The sequence below is a fragment of the Asterias rubens genome, chromosome 1 (assembly GCF_902459465.1).
Source record: "Asterias rubens chromosome 1, eAstRub1.3, whole genome shotgun sequence".
Lineage (NCBI taxonomy): Eukaryota > Metazoa > Echinodermata > Asteroidea > Forcipulatida > Asteriidae > Asterias > Asterias rubens.
Genome location: NC_047062.1, coordinates 19,776,073 through 19,786,922, shown reverse-complemented (window position 1 = coordinate 19,786,922; position 10,850 = coordinate 19,776,073). Strand labels below are relative to the sequence as shown.

Sequence of the window (10,850 nt, the reverse complement as noted above, 5' to 3'; positions counted from 1 at the left end):
TCTGTATTGATTGAGCCTGCTCTTGCGATTTGACTCGCGTGACACAAGCTAGTTTTTAAAACTTTCTTTCCTGGACCTTGACTCATCAACTTAAGCAGATTTGCAGTTACCATTTTTATTTTTATTTATTCTATCTTTGGCAACACACGTTGTATGTGACAACCTCTAAACAAAACAGTGAGACATAAAACTGAGAAACATTGGAGTTTAGGTTATCAGTAACCCTGCCCATGCCCCCACTCTACCCAGACAGTTGCAATTTATTAGATACAATCCCATATTAAATTAAAGTCTGAAAATAATTTGTTAATTAGATTGATCCCTTTTGGTTTATTATTTGATATTCATAAATACCTCAGACAGTTTCGCTATCCTACACTAAAAAGTGTTGAAACATGGGCGTGACACGCGAGCTTGCACCTGTTCTTATCAGACAGTTTCTTCATTCCTATTGGTCGAGAGCAACGGCTGAAACAGTTGTGCCACATCACGCGATACGCGCAAGGCGCACAGCATTCCCTTATAAGGAGTTGTTTGCCCGAGGGCGACGGAGGGCTTTACCATTTCATAGCTGGAGGGGTGTTGTGTTGAAAGAAATCATTGAACAATTACAATTTTTGCATTTATTTTACTTTTTGACCAAAAAGTTTTTATGTTTTTGGCCGAAAAGGTATTTATGAATGGGAATCAAAGTGTGTTGAATCGGTTTTCAACTAGTGGTTTAAACCCGCCGAGGCCTGGTTCTTGATAATTTACCTCGACTTCGTCTCGGTAAAATTATCAAGAACCAGGCCGTATTGGGATTAAACCACTAGTTGAAAACCTCTTCACCACACATTGATTCCCGTAATTAATTACAAGAGTGTGAAGTTTTTCACCCCTGTTTAGAATGCATTTACAATGATAGAATTCTGTAAAATGAGATTTAATGGAAGTGAACTGAGATAATCTGCAGGCTAGATAAAGTTTTCATTAAATCTTTTGCAAGGGTAATAAACTTAAACGGCGCCCTCTCGTGAAGTGTTATACGGCACCCACTGATTTTCTCACTGGTACTCGTCTCCTTTTCAAATGAAATCAAAGCGAAACCAGCCATCAAAATTTAAAGTCACGTGACAGTTAAAGAATTTTCAACAGTGCGATTTAATTCCTACTCATGCTGCGGTCCCGGCTCGAAAGGAGCAGTGCATCCGTTGTGCATCAGCTCCAAAAGATGCGTGGGAAATTAATTCCGTATGTCTATTGTTTCCTTCCGGTGGTCGATGGCCGACTGCCTCCTGTGAATCTCGTAGCGATCGGTTTCGCGATACAGGTTCTAATTTCGTTCTTTGATATCCGATTGAAATAATCATTGAAGAAAACAGGGATCGTTCGTGGGATGATAAATGGTAAGCTTTCATCTGTAATATTTTCTTGTCTTTTTCAAATTCGTTGAATAAGGTAAGGGGAGATTGGGAGAACAAAAGTCAAAACGCTGACACCCTTTTTACAAAATATTCACTGGTCAGTTTGTCCCCATTGAATAAGCGTTGTACTGTTGCAGTTGTCTAGTTTCCGGACATTTCAATTTGCAGATTAATTGTTGTGCTAAGTGTTGCAAAACTAGACGTTTTGTAACTTCATAACAAACGAAGGAAGACTTCTGACAGTACGGTTAGAGTAAGGGAAGTTTCATTTTTATTCATAGTTAATTTGAATGAAATATTGTATTGTAGAAAAATAGAATATAAAAATATGATTGAACTAAATTAAATTAAAATGAATTGTACTGTTCTGAATTTAATTGAAGCAGTTCTACAAATTAAGGAAATAAAGGAAAAGTTTCCGTATGGCGCCACCACTTTTTCATTCGAAATAAAATAATATAGTATCTAATTTACCTGATTGATATATCCCTTTTTGTAAAAATGAGTGAAAAAGTGGTGGCGCCATACGGGAAGTTATCCGAAATAAATTATTTATAATTATTGTTTTTAAATAAGTGAAAATTGTGGTTGTATTATTAGGCCTAGGCTAGGTTGATTTTAGAGTAATACAACCAACAATACATATTCTTCACTCGCATTTATGAAAACTAAATATATCAACTAATAAAATACCCAAATAAGGATATTTTTATCTCTCGGCAAGTCATGGCAGGTAAAGAAATGGCAGGCAATGTTCTAGACCCATTAAATAGTTGGGGCGCTGTATTCCTTCTTTTTGAATTTTTGACATCTGTCCTAGTACAGTAGTATGACACTGACGGATATAATGTCAAAAGTTCGAAAAAAAGGAATACCGTCCCAGTTACTGGGTCTAGCCTAGCAATGTATATTCAAATCTAACCCCAAAGTGCTAAACAAATCTTGCTTCATAACTTTATCAAAATATTTCCTGACTAATTTAATTGTTTACTTACAAAGGTACATTTTGTAAATATTACACACTCATTCATAACATTATTCACCAATTTACTTAGTTGCGATAACGTAACCCTCCCGTCAGGAGGAGGGTTACGTTATCGCAACTACAATTATGCTAAACATAATAATTTACTACTGCACTACAGTTATTTTGGAAGAAACAACGAGCATTTTTACAATAATGAACATTATGTATTACAGTGGAAGGATTCAGCAAATGGGGCCATTCAGAAACAAACTAAATAATTTGTAAATTTTGTTTGTGTAGATATTGACAGTCTTTGGCAGTAGGTAACAAACATGCTGTATGCCCAAACTGTCACAGAACAGTTCAATCCTTATGACCCCAAAATCATGGTGTTGTGAGACCATTCAGTATGTATTGTTAATTGTTTTTGAAAAACAACTTATTTGGGTTATCAAGGTTCTCTTGTTGATCATTCATGAGTGAAAGAAGGTTGTCAGATCAAGTATCTCTTCCAAAATATATGGAAGTAAAGTATGCTACCTGCAATCACTTCAATAACCTATCTTTCTGAAAGTTTCGCCTTGAGTACCTTGTTTGGTAGATATGTGCGCTATGTAAGACTTCAATATTATTATTATTATTATTTCATTTTATCACAGCATGCAAAAGAAAGATCTCATTTTCCTTTGTGCCGGTAACTCCTCGAGCCGGGCTCCTCGTCCCGTAGCCTTAGATCTCAAGGGTCTTTCTCATTATTATTATTATTATCATTATTATTGTTATTATTATTATTATTATTATTATTATTATTATTATTATTATTATTATTATTATTATTATTATTATTATTATTATTGTTATTATTACCTCCATGGTTAGGTTTAAGGGCATACATTGATAGCCTAATATTGAATAATAATTTCCCCCAACTCAACTTTCACCTAATTTAAGGCAACTCAATCTCTCACAAACTATAAATATATTTGGTATGAACAAGTAACACATTAATACAAATCTCCCTTTGGTTAAGATATTGGCACATCATGCTTTTCTTTATGAATGCATCTTGGATACATGCAGCTCAGTATATTATTGTCAATTGATATTTTACAGTGTCATTTGACATAGCCAGGGGTCAAAATTAATTGATTTTCATGGTAGTCAGCAGGGCTAGTAACCCATCATTTTTAGTAGCCCTGATGAGATTTTGGTAGCCCCAAAAACACATTATGTCTTGAGTCACGGCACAAACTTTACATACACCATTAGCACAGTTCATTGCTGTTTGTAATGTTGATTTTTGCATTATTTTTCCACTAGCCCCAAACTTTATAAATGAGTAGCCCTGCTGTAAATCTGGTAGTCCCGGGCTAGCGGGCTAGTGGCAATTTTGACCCCTGCATACATACATTTATAGTGAATGAAGTGATAATGTTACAATGTTAACTCATACAGTCCCAGTTCCTTCTACATGCTGTATTTATGTCATAATGTTATATGGTACAAACCATGTCTAAAACGATTGACAACAGGCGTTAATATTTTAACCCTCACTCCCTGGAGGGGTTTACAAGGATCTTTCCTGACTCAGAACTAAATTCAACACCATATGGTAAAACGTAACCCAAACTGCTGGACTCTCATAGAGCCATATAGCAAGTTAACCAGCGTCATCCTACATTAAGCTAAGTTTATCGCCCATCGTCCATGTTGTCGAAGCTATTTTTGTTCAGTGGCCACTTATTCTTCGTTTTTGTTTCTCATACAAGTCACAGGTGACTTTACGTCAGCATCCTATTAAACTAGCTAAATAAGGATAGCACCACTATAGACTTTGTAACTTTGTGTTCAGTTCAACGTTGGAGAAAAGAATCTCCATTGACAACAGAATCAAACAAAACATTGTGGTTGGGTTTTGAAGGGTTTGGAGAGGTTCAGGTTTTAAGGGACACTAACTAGTAGTGAGTCAAGAAAAGACCACATTAACTAGCCTATAAGACAATACATGTAATGCCCTCAATAGATAAAGACCTGACTACAGTATCCTCTGTTGCCCTGGTTTTTGCATTTTAACCCTTCAAAAGATTCCCCCAAAATTTAAAATTTGTCCAAAGGAAGTGCCCTTTTGAAAATGGCCTTGCCCTCTCAAAGATGAAATTTCAGGGCTGAGATGAACAATCTAACCCCGAAGATGTTTAGTGTACATCCCCTGTACATTAAGTATGTAATGCAATACTCTGACCTGGAGTTAAGCTCTTACAATGTATAAGTTATACAGCATTTCAAGGATATGGAACTTAATTTGTGAGAGTTGGGGAGCATTAATTCCACTATACCTAACCAGGTGGACAGGCAAGCAGTAGAGCAGTATTGAATTCAGCAATTCATTAGCCACGTGCCTTATTTTATTTATTGAAGTTATGAGCTTAATTGTGGACGCAGGCCCGGTATTAACCCACTGTGCCTTGGGTTGAACTTGCTTTTTGCCTTCATGCCCTTTAAAGGTTTGTAGAAATTTATATTTACATCAGGGCGGAAATTACAGGTCTGTTATGAATCAAAATTCAAGGCTTGCATTTTACTCTATACTGTGTTGTACAGTATACTGTCTTGTAGTTATCCATGCCTAGCGCTGCGACATTTCAAAGATAAAAGTTTAAAAGTTTACCTGCAAAGTTCACCAAGATTGGAGTGGAAATAGCAGTAACAGAGTAAAGCCATTAAGGAAAAGATCAAAGGCACAACTATGTACAGTAAGTCCAAAGATATTCTGTTCATGTCCCAAGGCGGTTGTACTTTCATGAGTTTCCCATGGGGTTGGCAGTGCAGGCAGACATGTGTCATAAATTATTATACTTTGTCATTGAAGAACTTCACCTGATTGTGTACTGTAAGTGTACACAGAAACACTCTTGTGTTTTCATATCATTATTTATTTTTCTGAAAGTGAATATGTGCAGGGCCCAATTTCATAAGGCCCGTAAGCATAAAACTTGCTAAGCACTTTAAAATATTGCTCATCAGAAACTGGTTACCAGCCAAATATGCATCCAACGTTTACAAGGTTGCAACTGGTCCCCCATGTCTTTTTTTTTGCTTAGCCAAAAAGCAAAGAATTTGCTAAGCAGTATTTTCTGCTTAACAGCTTTATGAAATCGGGCCCTGTACACATTGCTCAAAATTTTTAGTAAAGTGAGAATAAGTTTTCTCTGAAATGGACTGCAAAGTGATCTCAGCTTTGCAGATACAGAACAGTGAAGGGATGAAATACCTGTAGTATTTGACGCAGTTTGTAAACAATTGATATGAGTTTATTATAGGAGCAGAACGTGCATTGAGTAGGCCCTAAAAGTAAAAACCGACACAGATACAGATTATTACAAACATACTACGCCCAATATCACTCTATAAATAGCCATGTGTCTTTGTTGTCACCATTCAATTGTATTTGCTGTAACCTTGAGTCTCTCCCATCTGTTTCAGCTTGGTCAAGTGTGACTTTTATCAAGCGAATAGAAGAACAATGATTTGTATGATACACGCACATTGTACTCTGTAATGTGTACACACTAGACAAATCAATTGAAAGTAGTTGTGTGTGTGTGTGTTCAAATGAAACTTGTCGTCACTTGATCAATCAAAGCACTTCAATCTGAAGTTCAAATCCATTGTATGTTAAATATTAACACTTTTGCAGGGCTTAATTACCGCTGGATTGTCGCAAACACAATCTGCATCATGATAAATGGACCCAGTTGTCCCTGGCCCGGAATCACTGTATTTACTTCATAAAATTTTCCAGGTACAAGAATTGTAGTAAAGTACCAGGTTAAACTTGACATGCTGTTTGTCTTGTGTCATTGTATTAAAAACCACTGTTTTTTTTTTAATGTTAGACCATTCATTGGTTGTAGAGTAATTTTATGAAAACTCACAACGTTCACTTTGTAATCACCATGAAACAACCCCACATAAAATTAGTATGCTGTTGTTGTTCCCACCTACATTATTTCAATCATCTTTTGAAATCAATGCCTGTGTGTAAAACTAAAACGTGTGCTAAAATACCAAGGTGTGAATGTGAAAGAAAACCTGATCCCTTTGTTTGCAATTATCCAGTAATAAACCACAAGAGAAACCGACTGGGTAAACTTGTGTAAACGAAAAATATGACAAAACAAAACAGCTCAGGGCCCAATTTCTTGGCTCTGCTTACCGCCGAATTCTGCGCTTACAATCGCGATACCCCGCAGACGTGCAAGCGCCGAATTTCTGAGCTAGCCTTGTAAGCGTAGAATGCCTAGTAACGTGAAGTACGCACGCGCAGAAGCCCAAATTCGCTGCTAACCCGTGAAATACGCTTGGAGTAAGCACAGAATTCCCTGCTTCCGTAAGTGCTGATTCTGTGCTTACGGTAAGCAGAGCCATGAAATTGGGCCCTGATCTGATGATCAAGCCAGCCCAGAACTGCAATCTTAATTTTGACTTTGTTTCAAACTGCTACATTTTAACATTCCGATCGAACAATTTCTTTTACCCCCTATGGAACACTCCCATGGAATATTAATCCCCATAACGCTAATCATCCAATGGTTAATGCATCTAGGGCAATATTTAGCTATGCAAATGAGGCGGCAGATTAGAGCATCACCCTGAATGGGTGAGTCACAAATTTAACACAGTCCCAATGGGATTTAGAGCTATGTTGTTCATTGTGTTTGGAGGTGATGCTTGATCAGAGGGTAGTTAATCATGGATTAATTGACCAGTGAGGCATATCTGGATGCTATTTTTGTGTTGTATAGCATTTTGACACAAGAATGTAGGTGTAGAGAAATTGTAAATTTGTGTACATTTATAAGCATACTAATAGGGGTCGATTTCACAAAGAGTTATCCTAGGAGATATTAAAAACTTAAAGACAGTGGACACTATTGGTTATTGTCAAAGACCAGTCTTCTTACTTGGTGTATCTCAACATTTGCATAAAATAACGAACCTGTGAAAATTTGTGCTCAATCGGTCATCGAATTTGCGAGATAATAATGAAAGAAAAAACACCCTTGTCACACGAAGTAGTGTGCTTTCTGATGCTTGATTTCGAGACCTCAAGTTCTAAACTTGAGGTCTCTAAACTTGAGGTCTCGAAATCAAATTTGTGGAAAATTACTTCTTTCTCGAAAAACTATGGCACTTTAGAGGGAGCTGTTTCTCACAACGTTTTATACTATCAACCTCTCCCCATTACTGGTAATAAAGAAAGGTTTTGTGATGATAATTATTTTGAGTAATTACCAATAGTGTCCACTGCCTTTAAGGCTAGTCCTAAGTTAGGAAGGAGTAACTCGCCGTAACTCAAGATAAGACTAGTCCTTGACTCTTTTTGAAATCCACTCCAGAAGTTAAAACATGCACAAATGCATACAATTCAAGTAAAGCTAGAGTATTTTTCAGGTAGTGGAATTCAAAGTTTATATCCCGACTTTCTGATCTGCTTAATTGTGTGCAATGAAGTTTTTCCATAATTTGATGGGGACAATTTTTTCATGTTCATAATATTGTGGGGGTGGCGAGGAATGCATAAATGTGATTACTGACCATGCCATAAATGGAATTGTCACACCGAAGAACTGAACATACTTTTCTGAACATACTTTTCTGAATATATGACAATTTACTGTTTGTCCCTGAAGCACGCTCCCATAATAACCATCTCTGTTCATACAGTCCAATAATTTGTGAAGGTTTTTAACTGATTTGCTGGTACACGTACATGTAGATGATATTGTGTACCTTGGTAGGTGCATGTTTATTTTATGGTCATTAATTTTAGGTTAGTATGCATGGCTTAGTCTACGTACGTAATAATATACAATGTACTGGTGTGCTTTGTACACTAAAGGGATTGCAAAAGAAACGATAAAGAGCAACTTCCGGGAATTTGTATTAAAAAAAAGACTCTTATTTGAAGCATTTTTTTTTATGCTGGAACCCTCTTGAAAAAACTTGAATCTTGCAGCATAATTAAACGCCGATGTAGTAAGTGTACAATACAGTACCTCCAAACTTTTACTACTGGGCACTAGGGGGGAACAATCTTGCCATATTTGGATGAACCAAATATCTTTCTGATTAAGGAAACTTTTCTCCCTAATTTATGTTGAGTACAATTCTAAACTTCCTAATTGTTTCTCAAAGAGTTGCAAATGTTAGCAGCTTTGGAATATCTGGCAAATTTCTAAATACCATAGGAGGTATCTGTATATTTGGTATTCTCGGGATTATTCTGAAAAAGAAAGTTTGCACTATTTGTTTGTCTAGGAAGGAGCCTTTGGTTCATGAAAAGATGCTATTAAAGTTATGGAATTATTCAGGCATCAATCATCTGTTGTCCAAGACCGGTTTTGAAAAATCACCCGTGCGTCTGCTTTCGGTCAAACAAGTCACAACATGTACAAACATGGTGAAGAACTATCCTATGATCAACAACTGTCCTGGTAACCAAGACATTCTACTTGTCATTATTAATGGGCGACTGGACAGCAACTGTGCAGGGTACCTGGTGTCATGCCATGGGTCTTGGCTGTGAATGGCCGAGAGGCACAGCCATTGGAATGCTAATCCATTCTAAGATGAATACGGACAGCTCCATCTCAGCTCTCCTGATCCATAGCGGAGTGTAATGCTCCCCTTTTTGTTTGACCATGGAGCTCTCGTTGTTTGACAATACTCTGGGACAGTGTCAGTGTGCTGTGGCTTGGTCGGAAGAGTCCAGCTCTCTCTGAAGTGTGCTTTGTATTGAGCACTGGTGTTCAGTGTAGGATTGTTATTCTTTGGAAGTAGTGGAAGTAGACTGGATATTTTATGCGGTTTGTTGGATCCTTTGTGTCCCGGGGTCTTTGTAACAAACTAGAGTTGTCATTAATTATACAACTGTACATCATTTAACACTAACAGAATGCATGTGTATTGATCAATTTTGAAATTTTTTGCACAGTTCATCAGAGAAAGGCTGTCACTTAGATGTGAAATTTGTTGTCTTTGTTAATTGTTGTCAAATTTATTTTAAAAGCAGGAGGGACAAAGAATGTTTTTCACCTCAAGTTGCCCTTTAAACGGTTCTCAAAATATTGACCTTTTTGCGGACAGTTGCAACTACTGTGTATATTATTTATGTATTTTAAAATGCAATTGTACTTATTTCTGCATAGGATTGGCCGTCATGTTTTGGCCAAGGAACAAATTGTTTTTAATGTACAGTTAGATTTTGTGTAAATATGTAGGCCTACCCAACTAGGCATTTGTTCTCCTCCAAGTTTGTACAAGGTTTTGTTTTTTCTCTTGTCCGTATTTGTTTGTTAGAGGTTTGGCAATCTGCTCTCACTAGAGGAAGAAGGCTAGAAAGAAAAGACTATTTTTCCTCCCCAAGTTCACATAAATCACGTGGATATTTCAAGGAAGAATAAAGTTTCTTCAATGCCATTGCTCTGCCCCATTTTCAATAAGTTTTAAAGTGTGATCAGGACCAGGACCTGGGCAAAATTAATGAAGAGTTCACAGAAGGGCTTTTAAAGCCAAAAACTTAGTTTTAAAAAAAACATTCCGAGGATAGGTTTTTAGATTCAGCGTGCTTCGGCCAAACTTCAAACGTTTTGGGTTTGCATTGTAGAATGCACAATTTTTCAAAAAGTTCTGCGGAGAACCATTTTGAAGGATTAGTGCTATCACTCATGCATTCCTACCAAGAACAACAGGGGTCGATGCACAAGGGAAGTGTAAAGTGGCCTGCCATTTGTCCTCATTATGCCCGGAGCCATGGATTTACACTTTTGTGCGGTTGGAATGTGGTCCTTAACAAAAGATGCACCGTTAGTTAGTGTTCAGGATTGAGCACAAAAGACAGTCACTGATCTGACTGTAATGTGAAGTCACTGCTGCGGCACCTGTATGACTATCACGTATCATGTACATGTATGGATAATGGATGCACATGTAGTGTTTTTGAACCTATCTGTACCTAATTCATAATTACTCTCAATTGAACAGGTAAACAGTATTTGCCAAATAATTTAATATTAGTGAAGTTCAATAGATTGATTCCTCGATTTAAGAAAAGTGAGATTTGTTTTGAGTATGCAGTTCTTATAACTTGCAGTAGTTTCAAAACAAACGTTTCTCGCTTTTGGTCATTTCGTGAAATGGTTAAAGATCCTGCTTGAAGGTGTTACACAATGTCCATACTTTTAAACATGCCTACTCACAACATAGAAAAAGGACCATAGATGCTCACAACATGTACACTTTGCTTTGATGAGCACATGATACATTCGATACATGGTATGTATGTTAATGTGATGTGCCCACATCCATACTGTATGTAATTAATACCGCCGCATACAAATCAAATTATGGGCTTATGGAATTAGTCCCGCTATGATTGAGGTGTTGTGATGGTAGAGTCAGGCAGGCATAGGATC

At 37.0% G+C, this 10,850-nt stretch overlaps 1 protein-coding gene across 2 annotated transcripts in view; it reads left to right on the top strand.

Moving 5' to 3' along the window:
• The first annotated feature begins 1,216 nt into the window (after positions 1-1,216).
• Positions 1,217-10,850, top strand: part of LOC117287651 (signal-induced proliferation-associated 1-like protein 1) — a 68,235-nt gene continuing 58,601 nt past the window's right edge. For both annotated transcript variants that reach the window (XM_033768216.1, XM_033768214.1), the window contains exon 1: positions 1,217-1,388. The gene's annotated coding sequence lies outside the window, so the exon portion shown is untranslated. The remainder of the gene's footprint in view (positions 1,389-10,850) is intronic.